The sequence below is a fragment of the Mauremys mutica genome, chromosome 1 (genome assembly GCF_020497125.1).
Source record: "Mauremys mutica isolate MM-2020 ecotype Southern chromosome 1, ASM2049712v1, whole genome shotgun sequence".
Lineage (NCBI taxonomy): Eukaryota > Metazoa > Chordata > Testudines > Geoemydidae > Mauremys > Mauremys mutica.
Window position 1 is genome coordinate 59,070,727 of NC_059072.1, and position 19,517 is coordinate 59,090,243.

At 45.3% G+C, this 19,517-nt stretch overlaps 1 long non-coding RNA gene across 1 annotated transcript; it reads right to left on the bottom strand.

Annotated features, from left to right (window-relative positions):
- Positions 1–4,863: 4,863 nt before the first annotated feature.
- Positions 4,864–16,650, bottom strand: LOC123361749. The gene is made up of 3 exons (XR_006576216.1): positions 16,482–16,650; positions 7,460–7,549; positions 4,864–5,985 (listed from the first exon to the last, which is right to left on the bottom strand). It is a non-coding gene; the product is annotated as an uncharacterized LOC123361749 (long non-coding RNA).
- Between the last annotated feature and the right edge of the window lie 2,867 nt (positions 16,651–19,517).

Here is a 19,517-nt window from a genome sequence, read left to right on the forward strand (position 1 = left end):
TGGGGAATTGTCAATCAAGGACCCTCAACTTTGTTATTTTTTCCTCCTGCCCTTATCCCAAAATAGCCAAAGCATATTGACCTTAGTGAATTCTGCACATATTAGGTTTTAGGGTGTAGATTTCATTGCCTCTGATCAGACTGTCCTTGTCTTATTCTATAGACAAATCAAAGATGTCAGTCTCCCTGGCTTTCTATCCAACACTTTTCAAAACAAAAACAAAAACTCAACAATTCACAACAGTAATTGATCCATATACTGCTTGCCTTAGTCACAAATATAAATTGCATTTACTTTAGTGGGACTAGCCCCATGAATTTGGTGAACCAGATTTAGCCTTTGATGTGATTTGTGTTTTAGCACAAATCCCAATTCATTAATACTACTGGCTTGGCAGTGAGATTTAAACATTTTTAAAGAACAAAAAAATACAAGAGTATCAGCCAACTCTATGGTACTAAGCAGAAGTGATCAATAAATATTTCTGTTTGGGGAAAAAACCTCAGATAATATAGTATCATATGGTGATGATAGAACTCTTTCCAGTCCACTAATATTTTTGGAGAATGCTAAATAGAAGCTACTAACATTGGATATTTTTTAAATCAGCAGATCTAGATGACTTGCATCCAAGAGTTTTAACAGAGCTGACTGAGGAACATCCTGGACTGTTAATGTTAATTTTAAACAAGTCTTGGAGCATTGGGGAAGTTCCAGAAGACTGGAAGGAAGCTAATGTTGTGCCATTTTAAAAAAAGAGTAAACGGGATGATCAAGATAATTATAGGCCTGTCAATTTGACATTGATTCCAAGCAAGATAATGAAGTGGCTGATATGGGACTCAATTAATAAAGAATTAAAAGCAGGGTAAGGTAAATAATGCAAATCAACAAGGGTTTGTGGAAAACCGATCCTGTCTAACTTGATCTCTTTTTGATGAGATTGTAAGTTTGGTTGACAAAGGTAATAGCGTTGACATAATATACTTAGACTTATGTCAGGTGTTTGACTTGGTACCACACAACATTTTGATTAAAAAAACTAGAATGATATAAAATTAACATGGCACATATTAAATGGATTAAAGAATGGCTAACTGATGAGACTCAAAATGTAACCGTATATGGGGAATCAAAGCAGGTTTGCTTCCAGTGAGGCCCTGCAGGTTCTTAGCTTTATGCTATTTAACATTTTTGTCAGTGACTTAGAAGAAAACAAAAATCATCATTAAAAGTGCAGATGACAAAAAAATTGGGGCAGGGTTAATAACAAAAGGACAGGCCACTGATTCAAAGCAGTCTGGATTGCTTGGTAAGGTGGGTGCAAACAAACAATATGCATGTTAGACATGCATATGTCTAAATGTATATATCTAGGAACAAAGAAAATAGGCCATACATACAGTATAGGGACTCTATGCTGGGAAGCAGGGACTCTGAAAGAAGGGATAATCAGCTGACCAGGACCTCCCAGTGTGACACTGTGGCCAAAAGAGCTAATGCGATCCCAGTATGCACAAACAGGAGACTCTGAAGTAGTAGTAGAGAGTTTATTTTGCCTCTATATTTGGCACTGGTGTGTCCACTGCTGGAATACTGCATCCAGTTCTGGTGTTGACAATTCAAAAGGGATGGTGATAAATGGGAGAGGGTTCAAAGACAAGCCACAAGAATGATTAAAGGATTAGAAAACCTGCCTTATAGTGATTGAGCCCCTTGAGTCAATCAAAGAAAAGGTTAAGGGGTGTGGTGTGACAGGTTTTCTGTCACACCCCTGTTCCAGAGCCCACTGGCTATCCCAATGAAGTGCAGAGAGGCTTTCAGTTATGCAGCACCAGTGGATTTACACATACACAGTTCTCCCACCACCAGTGTTGAGCTATATACAAGGCTTACAGGGTTAGTTCCCACTTTTCCTGCAGTCAACCCACAGCTAGGAGTCTGACCTTTCCCTGGCTGCCTTTTCTTCTGGCTCCCAGCCCTTATAACTGCTGGCTTGTCAGGCCCACAGGTGGAGTCAATTCCCAGGCCAGGCATTAGGTCTGTTTCACCAGCCCCAATCTATTTACCTTGAATGGAGCAGGCTGATCAGGGGTAATTAGATGCTTCTGCACCAGCACCCTGCTACAGGGTGACTTGATTACAATCTAGATGCATCTACATGGGGAACAAATGTTTAATAATAGGCTCTTCAGTCTAGCAGAGAAAGATATAACATGATCCAATGGCTAGAAGTTGAAGCTAGATACATTCAGACTGGAAATAAGGTGAACAGTTGACAGTGAGGCTAATTACCCACTAGAACAATTTACATGGTGAATTCTCCATTGCTGACATTTTTAAAAATCAAGATTGGATGTTTTTCTAAAAGGTATGCTGTAAAAATTATTTTGGGGAAGTTCTATGGCCTGTGTTATACAGTAGGTCAGACTAGATTATCACAGTGGTCCTTTCTGGCCTGGGAATCTATAAACATGTTCAGTTCTTTAGAAGAGGACATTCATATGCATAACAAAACTGTTTAAAGATGCAAAAATCTGAGGGAGATTAATGAAGAGATTAACAAGAATACCCTGTGGAATGGCATTTGGTAGCATTCTCTCCATCAGGCAGACACAGTCATTCTAATGATAATTCTTGATTAGATCAGTAAATCTACCTCAGATTGAATTTTATTTAGAACTCAGATACAGGATAAGAGCAAAATGAATTAATAATTCTTCTGGCAGCAGTTTTGACCTCTGAAAAGAATCCAGAAATAATATATATTTTTGGCACAGAAGACTGGAAAGTGTGTTTAAATAATAGCAAAGGACTTCAGGGAAAGATGCTTCTCCTCCAGGGCTGCAGGGTGGATAAATCTAGATGGCATTCTGGATTAACCTTGTAGACTAAGGGCTTTTTTCTTCTTTTGTGAATTAGGTTTGTGTGCACTGTTACAGAAAAACTATTCCAAAATAATTGCATTCACATGGCTGGCTTTTACATTCTTCCCTCTGAATCAGTGCAGACATACTCTGAAAAAAGTCACTCCTGTAAGTACTCAGCATTCAGGTTTCCCCTGGTGCTTTAGTATACTGCTGGCATCTATGCATTGCTATTTTCTTGCAATGCATTGAGGCAGGGGTCTCAAACATGCAGCCCATGGTTATTTTCTGTGGTCCTTGAGGTCCTCGCAGCCCCGCCCTCCTCCAGCATTTACCGAGAGTGGCTCTGGCCTGATGCCCACTGGGGGCAAGGCAGGCTCCCTCCCTGAACCTGCTCCACTCCAGGAATGGGATGGAAACTGCGGGAGGAGGGGCACAAGGGTTTGTGTTGATGTTGCTTCAGGCACCGCCTCCAGCAGCTCCTATTGGCCACAGTTCCCTGTTCCCAGCCAATGGGAGATGCTGGGGGCGGTGCTTGAAGCAACAGCAACACACACACACACACACCTCGTGCCCCTGCTCCCCCACGTTCTAGCCACTTCCTGGAGCAGCATGGGGGCAGGATGGGCAGGCAGGGAGCCTGCCCTGCCCCTGGTGCATGCTGGGCCAGAGCCTGCCCCCCACCCCCGAACGCCTCCTGCAGTCGAACCCCCTGACCTGACCCCCTGCCACACCCCAACCCAGTGCCCTGAGCCCCCTGCGGCACCCCAACCCCCTTCCCTGAGCTGCCTGCTGCACCACTCCTGCACCCCAATCCCCTGCCACACCCCCACCCCTCCTGCACCCCATGCTAATTGATTATCCAGAAAAACAGGGTAAAACAGAAATAGATTTATATTTTTATATAAACTTTTCAGATTTAGGCATGTGTTACAAGTAACAGTAAGTACAATGTTTTCAGACAAGTGATTTTCAAGTTTGTGCTGTCTTTGAATATATTACCCTCCCTCCACCCCCAATTTGTGTAACTACCTAATTCATGCAGAAATGTAAGTGCTACAATTCCTGCACCAGATACCAGAGCTGCCAGGAAGGTGTGGGGGGCAAGAGAGGGAGATGTCGAGTGGGGCAATTTGCCCCAGGCCCTGGGCCCTGCAGGGGACCCGCAAGCCCCGTCCCGGTGGCAGTCCGGGTTTTTGGCTGGCATTTCGGCGGCGGGGGGCCCTTCAGTGCTGCCAAAGACGCCGAGCGACTGAAGGGCCCCCCGCTGCCGAGATGCTGCTGAAGACCCAGACCACCACCGGGTGAGTACAAGCGCTGCAGCTCCCCCGCTTTGCCCCAGGCCCCCTGAATCCTCTGGGCAGCCCTGCCAGATACCCCCCCTCCCCCAGTTTTGGCACCAGCAGTGGGTGGGGAGGCAGGGGGCTGTGGCTCCCCCTTTTTAACAAAAGAAACCTAAGTGCAGAATTTATGTTCCCCACATTTTTTCTCCCTATAGAATCATAGATTCTACTGGGGAGACACTGCAATAACACCTTTTGCCCACCACGGGCTGCTGCGACACCAAAAGAGAGGACAGCTGGGTCACTGCCTGAGCAGTCAGCTGCTGAGAGGGAAGAGGCACTTTGACCTTGGCTCCCACACTTCTACAAAGGTTCCAGCACACATGCCACCCACCTACAATGGTCAGGGCCACCTGGGGGGGGGGGCAAGTGGGGCCATTTGCCCCAGGCCCTGGGCACCGCTGAGGTCCTCACTAGAGTTTTCAGCGGGTCTTCGGCAGCAGGTCCTTCAGTGCCGCCGCACACACCCAGAGCGAGTGAAGGCCCCACTGCCAAAGACCCAGAGCTTCTTCAGCTCCAAGTCTCCAGCAGCAATTCGGCAGCGAGGGCAGTTCTGCTCCGAGTCTTTGGTGGCAGTTCGGCAGCGGGTCCTTCACTCGCTCTGGGACCTGCCACTGAAGTGCCCCGAAGACCCGGAGCGGAAGGACCCCTGCTGCCGAAGACCCCAGGTCCCCTGAATCCTCTGGGCAGCCCTGACAATGGTTCTATGATGTGGACAGTTGTCCACTTGGAAGTGGAATGAAACTATCAATTCATCTCACGGGTGACCACACAGCTATGAAATTGACAACTTTAATTCACCCAGGACAACCTAGAAGCAAACAAAGCGTCCATTATCCTCATTGCTAATGCTTTGGGCCATCCAGTCCCTCAACCATTTCATTCTCAATGCTGAGACTCAGTATAGCATTTCTGTTATTGAACATGACAGAGTAGTTTGCTCTGAATTCAAAGGGAATCTTGTAGCCCTCAGGACCTTTACAGCTTGACTGTAAATTATAGTCTGAAGTATAAAAGTTGATACATATTTTTCAGACCACAGGACTGAAGCCAAATCTCTCAAAATGCCCCACATTACATGCAGTATACTTTTTTCTGATTCACTGTTCTACTAATCTCCTAAAATTAGGGCCATAATTTATTCTTCCAGCCTCTTGAAACCACACTTGTTTTTAACTAGTGCGTTCTATCCATTGATGTTTTTATTTCAGATATTTTTGCAATATCTTATTTCATTCATTTGACCCTTATTTTCATCAGAATCCTACGCAGCTTTAATAGTTGGAAATAATAGTTGGAAAATACGAACATGATTTACATATTTTTCAGTTGTCTTGAGGAATATAAAAACAGTACTTTACTTAGATTCATGAGGACTTAATCAAGTGTAGCATCTTTTATTATTTCCCCATTTTACCTTGCATTCTCATTTTAGTATGCATTATTTTCATAATTACAAGGTAATCTTCAATAAAAAAAATTTCAGCTTGGACATTTAGTTTTTATAATGATAGGTGCTAACATTCTGGAACAAATACTACTCTTCCACTTAGGAAACAAAAGAGAAAAAAGTCTGCAGATAAGCACAGTCCCCCATAGCCAAAATACGCAGCCAGCAACTGGTTGGTTGTCTGGAGTGATATCCACATCCTTGAACAGGAGACTTGCTTTCTTTCTACTCTCGTGTGTAGAAATGGTCTGAAGGCTCGTATCCTCATTAACCCCTTCCAATAGATGGCAGCCTACAATTATACTTCAGGTTTCCTTCTGTTTTCCTAAAAGCACAGCAAGTTGATAGATTCAGCATAAAGCTGTAGCTCACCGTATAAATAAGTAGGCCCACTGCTGTGCACATCAGGATAACTCATGATACATGGAGGTAACACAATGAAAATCACAGTTTAGAAATCCAATTTATCTTGCTGTGAATAGAATTGCATCCACAACAGACAGCAATTAGTTTTGTTCCATAACACTGTTATAGAAATGTGACATTGAAAAACTATTTGCAAACTACTAGGCATTCACATAGCATAAACTCATGGAGTTTAGAGAAATGTTAATTCAAGTTGTGTGGGGGAAAAACCCACCCTATAAAATCCTTTATAAAGTGCAGTCACAAGGTCAGAACACAACTGCTGAGGTAATGAAGCAAAAGCTTCTCTCACATTTTGGTTACTTATGCATTTTATGAAAGGTACAAAATTGTGGCTACTTCTCTCAGAACTACTGGGATTCAACCACAGTCAAATTATGGATTAGTTATACTCTCCCTCTGTAGCATAACACTAATCCTTATAGCACATGGTTTGATTTACAGTTGGATGACCAGTATTATATTGCCTGGTTTTTGTGCTGTTCTTCATTTTGCATTAATATTTGCTAGTAATCCTCTTGCAAATGTGATTCTTGAAGTTCATTCACCACTTATGCATAGTAAATAGAGACCTCAATCCTGAAGGTGCTTAAGCATTTTCATAACATTAAGTGGGTGTGTAAGTGTTTCCAGGATTCTGTCAATAGCAAGTGTGTGTTAAAGGCTCTTCCAAAAAGCATTATAGTTTGTCACAGACTCATCTCTTAGTCACCTCAAACCCCACATGCTATCCCTTCTAGCAGCCAGAAACCTGCCATGGATATTCTAGTGATCAAGGCATCTGGATGCTGGGAGAACAAAGGGGAGTATGGCTTTCCCTCTGAATATTCAGCACCTTTATCTTTTCTCAGGGAAACTCACTGCTAAATGAGATGACATGAGTCAGGCTTCCTTTATTGGTTTAGTCTGAAATTATCTTGCTTTTTGGGAGCAATCTCATTTATGAAGGAGGCATACTAGTTAGACCCAAAAGGTTTGATTCTTTTTTCACCAAGGACTTGTCTACACAGGTATATTGACAGAAATGGCTATTGAGGAATAAGCTATTCTGCAATAACTTCCTGTGTTGATGCTATTCCAGAATAGGGAGTATCTACATAGCAAGCTATTCTGGAAAAGCTATTCCTGTTAGTTCCTCTGGGAAGATAAGACCTAACATCAGTTTCTCAGGATTGTTTAAAGGCAATTCTACCACTAGTACCTAGCTCTTATCTAGTGCTTTTCATCCATTGGCCTCAGATCTCTTTACAAAGGAGCATCAGTATCATTACCCCCCTTTTATAGATGGAGAAATGGGGGCATAGAGGAGAAAGTGACTTGCCCCAGGTTAACTACCAAAGCAGTGGCAGAGCCAGGATTTGAACTCTAGTCACCTGAGTTTATGTTCTCTCACTTGAGTTGAGGTGGGGTTGTATGCTATATGCAGAGCAGCTGTACCTTGGCCAATCAGAGCTAGTAGTAACCTGTAATTTGAAAATGGAAGGGAGAGCTTTTTAGATACACAAAATTAGATTTAAAAAAAAAACATGCATCACAAAACCCAATCTAGAAACAGACTTGGTACATATGACTAAATTTGGAATGTGCTCAAGAATCAACTGGTACTAAATTCATTACTACAGCTAAGCTTTGCATTGTTCCTATGATACAAAGTAGCCATAAACTAGGCTTAACAGGCTGGTTAAAGTGGGTTTATGACTGTTTTGCATCAGAGTGGTGGAAAGCAACAGCTTATGATAAGTCTAGCCCAAGGTCTTGTCAAAGCTGGCAAAAAAGGGGGCCCCATAGTTCACCATAAATGCAGATACAATGACAGTAGCAATAGTGGAAGCTGTGTGGTAGATTGGGCACAGATATTTAACCATTGTCATTTTAATTCTGCTTGCAGTTAGATGACATGATGGTAAAACACAAGTTAGCCTGCCTGAACCTTGTCTAGGCTGCAGTTTCCCTTAGAATTGCACTAGTGGGCAACAGTGGTGAATTACAGGACCCATTTTTGCCAGTGTAGACACAGCCCAAGATATTGAAAACAACATATTTCAACTGCTGACTAATTAACAGCAAATCCAACAACAGCAGGCTCATAAATGAAGTTTTCCAAGACAGCAAACTCCCTCTGTTACTCACCTCAAAGATTATCTACAAATAAATCAATGAAGCCTAGTAAAACTATCAATTTCAGACACAGTTTAAATCCATTGACTGATTTACATTGATGTAAGCTAGAATCAGGCCATACATGCTTTGTGTCTTGACTATACCAATAGCAGTACAAAATGGGAGAGACCAGAGAATTCTGTGAATAATCACATAATTACATCACTATGACCAGGTTCAAAGTGCAAGTTGGTTGTGTCTGCTGCTAAGTAAGAGGTGGAGTAACGCTAAATTCGACATGGCTAGCTCGAATTAGGCTAGGTGTGGATGCAAATCGAACTTAGTAGCTCCGGGAGCTATCCCACAGTGCACCACTCTGTTGACGCTCTGGACAGCAGTCCGAGCTTCGATGCTCTGAGCAGCCACACAGGAAACGACCCGGGAAAATTTGAATTCCTTTTCCTTTCTGGACAGTTAGAATCTCATTTTGTGGTTGGAAATCGGGGCGAGCTCAGCAGCACTGGCAGCAATGCAGAGCTCTCCAGCAGAGGAGTTCGTGTAATCTCTGAATAGAAAGAGGGACCCGGCTTAGACTGACCGGGAACTCTTGGATCTGATCGGTGTGGGGGGGCGAGTAGTCTGTGCTTTCGGAGCTGCGCTCCAACAAACGGAATGCAAAGACCTACGAGAAGGTCTCCAAAGCCATGATCCAGACAGAAGATACAGCCGTCATGCAACGCATCGCCGCGTGAAAACCAAGGACCCCAGACAAGGCTACCAAAAAATCAAAGCGGCAAACGGACGCTACGGAGCCTGCCACCAGTGCCCCACCAGTGACCATGGACTCTGATGATGGGACAGTGTCGACGGACAATTCCTCGACGATGTTCACAGACGGGGAAGATGAGGAAGTGTTTGTGGAGGACGAGGCAGGCGAGAGCGCTTACAACGCTGGTTTCCCCGACAGCCAGGATCTATTCATCACCGTCACGGAGATCCCCTACCAACCCTCCCCGGCCATGAACCCAGATCCTGAATCAGGGGAAGGAGCAGTCGGTAAGTGCTTTAACCATGTTAACTTTTATTCTTAATATAACAGAAATCTGAAGTGTGAGAGAAGGAGGTCTCTCTATATATGTAAAAGCAACAAAGAATCCTGTGGCACCTTATAGACTAACAGACGTTTTGCAGCATGAGCTTTCGTGGGTGAATACCCACTTCTTCAGATGCAAGTGGTGCCACCACTTGCATCTGAAGAAGTGGGTATTCACCCACGAAAGCTCATGCTGCAAAACGTCTGTTAGTCTATAAGGTGCCACAGGATTCTTTGTTGCTTTTACAGATCCAGACTAACACGGCTACCCCTCTGATACTCTCTATATATGGTGATAGATCAGAAATCCTCCTGGGAGATCTCCACGAAGCTCTACTTCCGTTAATCGATAAGCATCAGCAGGAGGTTCCTGGGGAGAGCTGCCTTATTGGGTGCTCCGTGATAGCACCCTTTTCCGCGCGAGGCTTTCATGCGGTATTCAGGGAGCATTGCCTCCCCGACCACGGCTGCATCGGTCCGTGGTTCGTGATCGATTTCACGCAGCATGCGCTCTCTATCTCCTTCAGTGCCCGTCCTCACGGTGATCTCGCTAGGAGACTCATGCATCTAATTAGGGGAATTACTGTAATGTTACGCCTGGTCCAAAGTATTTTTAAAAAATCTCCGGACAGACGGCATAGCAGAGACTCAGCACGCTGCTGCGACACGAGCGTAACGGAAAGCCAAAGAATCAAATGGACGCTCATGGAGGGAGGGGGGACTGAGGACGCAAGGTATCCCACAGTTCCTGCTGTCTCCGAAAATGATTTGCATTCTTGGCTGAGCTCCAAATGCTTCTAGGGACAAAAACAGTGTCCGCGGTGGGTCAGGGCATAGCTCGGCAATTTACGCACCCCCCCCCACCGACCCCCAGAAGTGAAAGGGAAAACAATCCTCTCTTGACTCTTTTACATGTCACCGTATCTTTACTGAATGCTGCAGATAGACGCGATGGTGCAGCACTCAACACCAACATCCTTGCTTCCCCCACGCTATGAATGGCTGATGGTACAAAATGACTGGTACCCGTCTTCATCATCAGCCTATTGCCACATGGGGCAGTGCAAAAGGACTGGTAACCATGCCGACTACTATCTGTCAGGTTCCCCAGTGTCAGGTGAACCTAATTTTTCCTGGTAGATGGTACAATATGGCTGGTAACCATCGTCATCATAGCAACAGGGGGCTGAGCTTCATCAGCCCCCACCCTTCATGTGTAAAGAAAAGATTCAATTGCCCCTGGACTAGCAGCAGGATGCTGGGCTCCTCTCCTCCACACTCCTTAATGTCCTATGTGGACTATCATAGCAACTGGAGGCTGCCTTCCACTCATTTCTCACTAACAAGTCACTGTGTCTTATTCCTGCATTCTTTATTACTTCATCACACAAGTTGTGGGACAATGCTATGGTAGCCCAGGAAGGCTGGGGAAGAATGGAATGAACAGGTGGGGTTGTTGCAGGAGCACCCCCTGCGAATAGCATACAGCTCATAATCTATGCAGGATCTGACACAGAGCAGCTGTGCTCTCTGGTTCTCTGATACAGTGGTTCTCTAGTACACTTGCCCATATTCTAGGCAGGACTGATTCTATTTTTAGATACCAAAAAGGAGGGATTGACTCAGGGAGTCATTCCCAATTTTTGCTTTTGCGCCCCTGGCTGCTCGGCCAGGGGCACTTATGACAGCACCAAATGGTGCAGTGCAAAAGGACAGGTAACCATGCCCATCTTATTACCATCTTATTACCAATTTATGGTATGGTAGATGGTACAATATGGCTGGTAACCATCTCTGCTGTCATGCAAAAGCAAAAGCATGCTGCTGTGTAGCGCTGCTGGACCGCCTCTGTCAGCGGTATCTAGTACACATACGGTGACATACACAAAAGGCAAAACAGTGTCCATGGTTGCCACGCTATGGCGTATGCCAGGGCAATTCTGGGAAAACGGGCTTGAAATGATTGTCTGCCGTTGCTTTCCCGGAGGAAGGAATGACTGGCGACATTTACCCAGAATCCACCGCGAAAATTATTTGTGCCCCAGCAGGCACAGGGGTCTCAACCCAGAATTCACAGAGACAGCCTAGACTCAGTTAATTATTCGCAAAAATGTATCTTTGCAAGGAATTCACTCCCTGTTTCCCATCTCACAGCTTCCACTGTCTCCAGACCTGCCACAGCATCCCCCTCGCAGAGGCTGGCAAAGATTAGGCGGAGAAAGAAAAAGACAAGGGACAAGATGTTCGATGAACCTATGGGCTGCTATCTAGCCGAGGCGGACCAGCAGAGCCAGTGGAGGGAGACCGTCTCTCTGTACCAGTGCTCACACAGCGAACGGGAGGAGAGGTGGCGTGAGGAAGACAAGCAGGCGACTGAAACAATGTTTGGACTAGTGAGGGAGCAAACGGACATGCTCAGGCGCCTTGTGGATGTTCTGCAGGACCGCAGGAGCACAAAGCCCCCCTGCAGTGTATCTGCAACCGCCCTCCCCCGCCACAAAGTCCCATACCCCCCTCACCCAAAATAACCAGAAGGAGGGGCGCCAGAGGCCGTGTAAACTGTCACTGCACCCCAGCAGAGTGCTCAAGTACCAAAAAGCTCTCATACCCTACATTTGCAGAAGTCGTTCCCTTCCGGACTCACACAAGTCCCAATCCCAGTTCCATCCCCTGAGTGTCTACTTAAGTAATAAAAATACTTTGCTGTTAATTACTGTTTCTGTCATGTTTTTTCAAAGAAGACTGTGTTTGAATGGGGGGGCGTGGGGAAGGGGGTTGTTAATTGCATAGGACAGTCACCTTTCCCAGGGTACAGACACGGGGGCAGGATCAGCAGCGGGTCACACACACAGTGCAATCAGTAGGCACCATGGTCGGTATGGGAGGTGGTTTCCAGGTTCTGTGTGGGCAGGGGGGATGTGACTTTGTAGCGGGGGAGGGCGGTTACAGATCTTATACAGCGGTCCTTGTCCTGGACCGCTGAGTCACGCAGCAAAGGAATCTGTATCCGTACTCCTCCGCCACAAGGTCACATATCCCCCCGCACACAGAATTCGAAAAAGAGGGATGGCAGGCTCCGTTGAAAGAAGCATTCCGGCACTGCGGACCGCTCTAGGAGCAGGAGCCTGTCATTCGTTGAGTTTAGAGGCGGTCTTTACATCACCGCACACCCTACCCAACACAGTCTGCCTCCCAGTTTCAACCCTTGAACGCAAAGTCATGAATAAAGAAACCTTTCTTCAGTAACAATGGGACGTGTATTTTATGTTTACACGTGTGTTGGAAGTGGGGGAAACGGGGTGAACGGGGTATGTAACCGAAGAGGAGAGTCAACAGTCAGTGGGTAAAGAAACAGGGGCAGGTTCAGCTTCTCTGTAAAGAAACTGAACAGTCACAGGTCACGCTGCTCGCTGGTATTTGAAGAGTTCCTTGTCGCTGTCCCAGGCGCCTGTATAGGGCTTTCATGAGCAAGTGCATTAGTGGGCAGGCTGGGTCCCCGAGGATGACTTTAGGAATCTGCTCATCCACAACAGTTATTTTGTGGTCCGGGAAGAAACTACCTTCCTGCAGGCATCTGAGCAGCCCACAGTTCCTGAAAACACACGCATCATGAACCTTGCCCGGCCACCCGACGCTGATGTTTGCAAAACGTCCCCTATGGTCCCCCAGTGCTTGCAGCACCATTGAAAAGTAGCCCGATTTCTCATCAGCTGACTGTGGAAGAGGTGGACGATAAAGTGCGAGGAGGAGAAAATGGCGATGATCGCAGCGGGCTCCATGCTTGCAGTGCTGTGGCGTCCGCACTGTCACTGACCAGAAAAGTGCACGAACAGATTGCCCGCAGGCGCTTTCAAGGAGGGAGGGAGGGAGGTTGTGATTGACGGTTCAATGACGACACTTACCCAAAACCACCCTCGACACATTTCTCCCCCCAGCAGGCATTGGGGGCTCTACCCAGCATTCCAATGGGCAGCGAGGCCTGCGGGAACTGTGGGATAGCTTCCCACAGTGCACCGCTTCCAAAGTCGACGCTGGCCCCGTGAATGTGGACTCAGAAATTCGAATTAGTGTATTTAGTATGGATACACAAATTCGACTTCATAAGGTCGAATCCACAAATTCGAACTAAGTTGATTCGAAATAGTCTTGTAGTGTAGACAAGGCCTAAGAAGAAGGACAGTGACATCATGATGGAAGAAAGAACTAAACGGAAAAGAAAGCACTGGAAATAGACAGGGGAAATGTATGATGCAGTGTTGAAAGTGAGGAATCTGTGGTGCTGCCGTGCAGGTCTGGGTTTAGAAGCAGAGCACTGGAGCTAGACAGAAGAGAGAGAGTAAGCAAATCTGATTAGAAACTCCAGTTGTTTTTATTGTTTTCTTAAATGGGTTAACACATGTGTGATATTCCAGGGCACACTCCAGAACAGTGCGGGGTTCGATCACGCTGCCCTGCAACCTTGGGTGCCTTACAATGCCTTGCTGTAGTTGTTCCCACCTGGGCTGCCCACAAGCAGCCTTCCAGCATGGAAGCCACACCCTGAGTGTCTGTGTGTAACTACAGCCTGCCAGCTGCACCCTGGCTTTCACTAGCCTCAACACACCTGCAGGCCTGGATTTTCTCCCAGAAATGTATGTCCTGTACTGCCCAGCCCTCTCTTGGACAGTACAAATATATTAAGTCCATTATTCCTTTAAGGGAATAAATGCCAATTTATTCCCTTAAGCAGTTGCCCAGACACTTTAGCTTAACAGACTGGATTAGATAAAACAGTAAGATACATTGATTAACTACAAAGAGATAGATTTGAGTACAAATAATGAGGCATAAGTCAAATGGTTACAAGAAAAATAGATCAACAGAGCCAGATGTGTACCCAGAAGCCTCCTACTGCAAGACAAACCCAAGAAAGAAACCAACAGGACTCCACTGGCCATCACATACAGTCCCCAGCTCAAACCCCTCCAACGCATCATCAGGGATCTACAACCCATCCTGGACAATGATCTCACACTTTCAGAGGCCTTGGGTGGCAGGCCAGTCCTCGCCCACAGACAACCTGCTAACCTGAAGCATATTCTCACCAGCAACTGCACACCGCACCATAGTAACTCTAGCTCAGGAACCAACCCATGCAACAAACCTCGATGCCAACTCTGCCCACATATCTACACCAGCAACACCATCACAGGACCTAACCAGATCAGCCACACCATCACCGGTTCATTCACCTGCACATCCACCAATGTAATATATGCCATCATATGCCAGCAATGCCCCTCTGCTATGTACATCGGCCAAACTGGACAGTCTCTAAGGAAAAGGATAAATGGACACAAATCAGACATTAGGAATGGCAACATACAAAAACCTGTAGGAGAACACTTCAACCTCCCTGGCCACACAATAGCAGATTTTAAGGTGGCCATCCTACAGCAAAAAACTTTAGGACCAGACTTCAAAGAGAAACTGCTGAGCTCCAGTTCATCTGCAAATTTAACACCATCAGCTCAGGACTAAACAAAGACTGTGAATGGCTTGCCAATTACAGAACCAGTTTCTCCTCCCTTGGTTTTCACACCTCAGCTGCTGGAACAGGGCCTCATCCTCCCTGATTGATCTAACCTCGTTATCTCTAGCTTGCTTCTTGCTTGCTTATATATACACCTGCCCCTGGAAATTTCCACTGCTTGCATCCGAAGAAGTGGGTATTCACCCACGAAAGCTTATGCTGCAAAACGTCTGTTAGTCTATAAGGTGCCACAGGATTCTTTGCTGCTTCTAAAGAAAAATAGAGATAAAACACTTAATATGTACTTAAGAAATTATTTTAGTTGCAAAGCAAACTCTCACCATATGTGCCAGGAGATTACTGACCAAAAACTTTCAGGACAGGACTCCTCCCCCAGAGTCCAACAGCTGTTTCTTTTTGTCTTCTCAGATGCTGAGAATGAGGTGGGTACGGAGAGAGGGTGTGTTTGTCCCTCCTTTTTATAGTTTCAGTCGCCCCCATGAAAAACATTTCCAGCTGAGATCCTGGAGACAAAGTCTGTGTGGAAGGATATTCCCTGCTGTTTTTCGTGTCACCTGTTCAAACTTCCTTTGTTTTCCCTCACTGCCTGATGGCCCTGTTTATTGCTTAAATGCAAATCAAGACAAGCACCGATCCCTTCCTTTGTTTAGGACTGACTTGAGTTCTGTCAGGGCAAGGCTGTGGGTTTCGAACAGGTGTTAATATCATACAGAGGAATCTTATAACTTTACATCTGATGTACACACTTTTTACCAGGACAATGCTGACCAGCCAATTATGAGTTTTCAAATGACCCCTTACAAGGCATACTTTGTACAAAGACTATTACAGTAGTGTGTTGGGTGTGAATAGAGGGGTATTCCATCACAGTATATCTAATTACATTGTAGCTCAGGAGAAGGGCTAGTAAATCTTGCCAGGAAAGATTTGGCCTTTATTCAATTTCAATACAAAAGAGGAAGTGGAGCTAAGTCAAGTCATTTTGCCATTTGGCTAATACGATGGGTGGTATTTCAGTTGAGGAAACTGCTGCCTTCCCCACCTCACCTCCTTGAAGCAAGGGCAGGTTTAAGTTCTATAGAGGCTGCCCTGCTGGCAGAGGCTGCTCTGGTGATACAATAATAAATCACCCACTGACTATATTTCCTTCTCAATTAGTGCTGTCCACCATTTGGGTTTTCCACCATAACCTCTCTCCATTGATTTTCTGTCATGGTCTGTGCTGCTTCAGCCCTGTGACCAACATCACCATCATCTCTTGTTTACTCCTTGGTCTTTCACCTTCTCCCTGGTGCTCACCTGCCATAGCTCAATAGCAGCAGAACTCCCTGGGGTCAGATACCTTTGTCCATACCCATTGGATGAAATAGTCAATGGAAGTGTAGATTCCAGAAGTTATTTTCCTCTTTAGAACCTTTATCATGATTCCCCCAAGTGCCTGCTTGTGGCTGGGTGCAATAACCCTGGAGTTACTCTCTGTTGGCCCTCTCACATTCCTTAAGGACTCCACCATACATTCTCTTGTGTCCAATATTACCCCTTATCAGAGGACTGTTTTTTATCCCACACAGTTCACTTATCCCACATACCATGCATATAGTCTATAAAAAGCCCAAAGCACAGCCCAATGACACACCTCATACTTCAGTTCCACCATCTTTTGCCATACCTGGGCTTCCCTTGGTCCCTACCTGTTCTTTATCACAACAGTCACTCCAACCATTCTAGATGAAGTCTTTTCCAGCTTTATCCAGGATTCCAAGCCTCTGCCTAGGAAAAATCAGCATATTAGCTTTTCCAGTAGTCTCTTTGTCCACAGCAGCCTACACCCAGGCCTTCTTGCCTGGAAATCTCCCTCCTACATGGCTGTCTTCCTCTTATTTATCAGCCCCAAATGCTGCTCCACCCTCTTAATTAGGTTAATCTGGGACACACCTGTCACTTAAAGTGGTTAGACATGCTGAGACCTCCTTTTTTTTCCAAGGTTGTCTTTTATTTGGGGATATGTGGATAATTTCAAGCACATAAAAGTTACCTTAAAGAACCCAATGTAGTAAAAACAGAGGAAAAGAAATTATAACAAAAGCAATGGTTTGCTTAACAAGCATAGTTTAGTTTATGAAAAGTGTGAATCTAGATAAGGCATTTTGAGAGTAGTTACAGATTTTTTTTAAAAAAAAGCAGTAGTTTACATCTCCTGAAAACAATCCCCTCTGACCCCGCTCATCTGCTTGTCAACTTCTCTTGTCCAGATAGCACTGCTGTCCCCAATCCACTTATCAAGCTCCTAGCTCTGGGTTAGTTTGCATGTCTAGATATGACTCCTCAATCCTTCTTTCCAAACAAGATTTTCCCCTACACACACACACAGGTTTGGACTCATTGCTTTCTCTAGCAGATGGGCCACTGAGGATCCAAAATACCTTTAATGATGATTAATAGCAGTCTTTCAAAAGCTTGATGACCTAACTCAAATACTGCCTTTCACCTAAGGATGGTTGTATCTAGTTTTGGTCCAGTCTCTTGAAATATGATTTATGGGCAGGTCTCCAAAACCCTCTGTCACAGCCCTTGGCCTAATCTATCCAAATTTTGAAGAAGATACCTAAAGAGAAATGTGTAAGAGAAGTTAATATAGGAAGCTGAAAATGATCTGACATTCATCCTTTTACCACTTACATTGTATGTGACCTCTATTTTGCGATTCATCACTTCCGATGTCATGAATTTGCAATACTGAAAGTGAGATAACACCAGCTTTGTAGTGCATTAGAAATAAATTTAGAGCAATGGACAGGGAATATCCTTCAAAATGAGGGATTGTCTCAGACATGGACAAAGCTGCATAGATTTGCTGCAGTGAGGACCAGACAAAAGTTCCATGAAGGATTGATAGTCCTGCATTACGGTCTTTCATAGTCTACACACCTTTTCTTCATACATATGCAAGGTGAATGGGGATAATCACTTGTCAGATAAGAATTAAGTTGATACAGCTAATGGATCCAATGTCAGACCTTATTATTGTGTTCCAGTGTGAGGTTGGTTCCTATTGTTTTATGTACAGTAAAGGCTTCTAAAATGGCAAAGCACAGTCTCATCCTGATCTGCAGTGGTAGGAATTCCTCAGCTGAGATCGATCTATTGGGAACCTCCTGCCTCTGGCCTCTCAGATGCCCTGCTAGGGAACATCATCTGTGACATCTTCATTGATGGCAACTGTTAGTGATTGGCACATAACACTGTTGTCTCTAACACAGCTAAGCCTTGGCAGCATTTAATGGGGTATTCTGTTCCCTGAAAGAGCTGAATTAGGCCAGGTGAGCCTAATAAGCAGCAAACAGGGGAGATTTAGGATGAGTGAAGAAGCAAGCTCACCTGTGAAGGAACAGGTGGGGCTTCTATAAAGCTAGGAGGCTGTCAACAGTGAGAAAGGGATAGGAACCCATGAACAAGGATTTACTTAGTAGGCCAAGAAAAGAGGGGTCTGACTAGGAAGGCTGATGGAGAAACTTAATGCAGCATGGTAGGAAGTAGTCCAGGCAAGAGAGTAGTATGATTAGGGAAATCCCAGATCTTAACTGCTTGTTAGAGGACCCTAGATTGAAACTCAGAGTAGAGGGAAGGCCTGGGTTTCTCTACCATCCACTGCAGAGTGGTTTTGCATGGGGCAGTGAATGGGAAGACTGCCTGAATCACTGAGGGAGTGACATAGTCAGGGCAGAGGGTGTGAGGACTGCCTGATACTGATGGTATAGAAGGACTTTGAAAGACTCCCCCAGAAGGAGAAATCATGGTGTGACCTGGCTGGAGAGCTGAGTCATGAAGCAGCCATACTGAGACTCCCATGAGTGGGAGGAGTGCTGTAACAGTGAAAGGGAGCGGGGAAAGGGGAAATGAACTCTGGCACTAATCCCCATATTCACCTGAAGGGGGCACCACCCTTTTGCAAGCAGAGCATCCTGTGACACACCTATTCAAAACTTTAAAGATTGTGAACAGGATGGGGTGAGGGATAACTCAGTGGTTTGAGCATTGGCCTGCTAAACCCAGGGTTGTGACCTCAATCCTTGAGGGGGCCATTTAGGTATCTGGGGTAAAAATTTGTCTGGGGGTGGGTCCTGCTTTAAGCAGGAAGTTGAACTAGATGATCTCCTGAGGTCCCTTTCAACCCTGATATTCTATGATCTTGCAGCAAATCCACAAATAGATGTGGAGCATTGGGATGATGGGCTCTTGTTGGTCTTTCCAAAAGGCAGGCTGCTGTGTGAAACCAGCTGAAGTTTTAGTAAGGCCTTTATGGTTAATTCCAGGTGGAGTGTGCTACAGGATTCTAGAGATAACCAAAAACCTGGTCTTGTCCCTCATTTCTTTTCAACTTCTGGGTGACCTCAGCGCTCACATGACTTCAACCAGACTTATTCTGGTGACTCTCAGAATCTACCTCTCCAGTGAGATGTGGTCTCTTCATCCAATCCAGCACCTTAGCTTCTATCTCCAACAACTCCTATTGGATGCCTCATCATCCACTTAAAACTTTATACTGCCAAAATGGAACTATGGATGTTTGCTCGGAAAGCTTCTCCAGTCTCTCATAGTTGGCCATTCTACTGCTCTCTCTGTCAACTGGCCTCATAACCAGAGATTCACTTTCAACTCCTCCACCTCCTCAGCTCACAAGTCTGTGCAATCTCAAGTCTTGCTG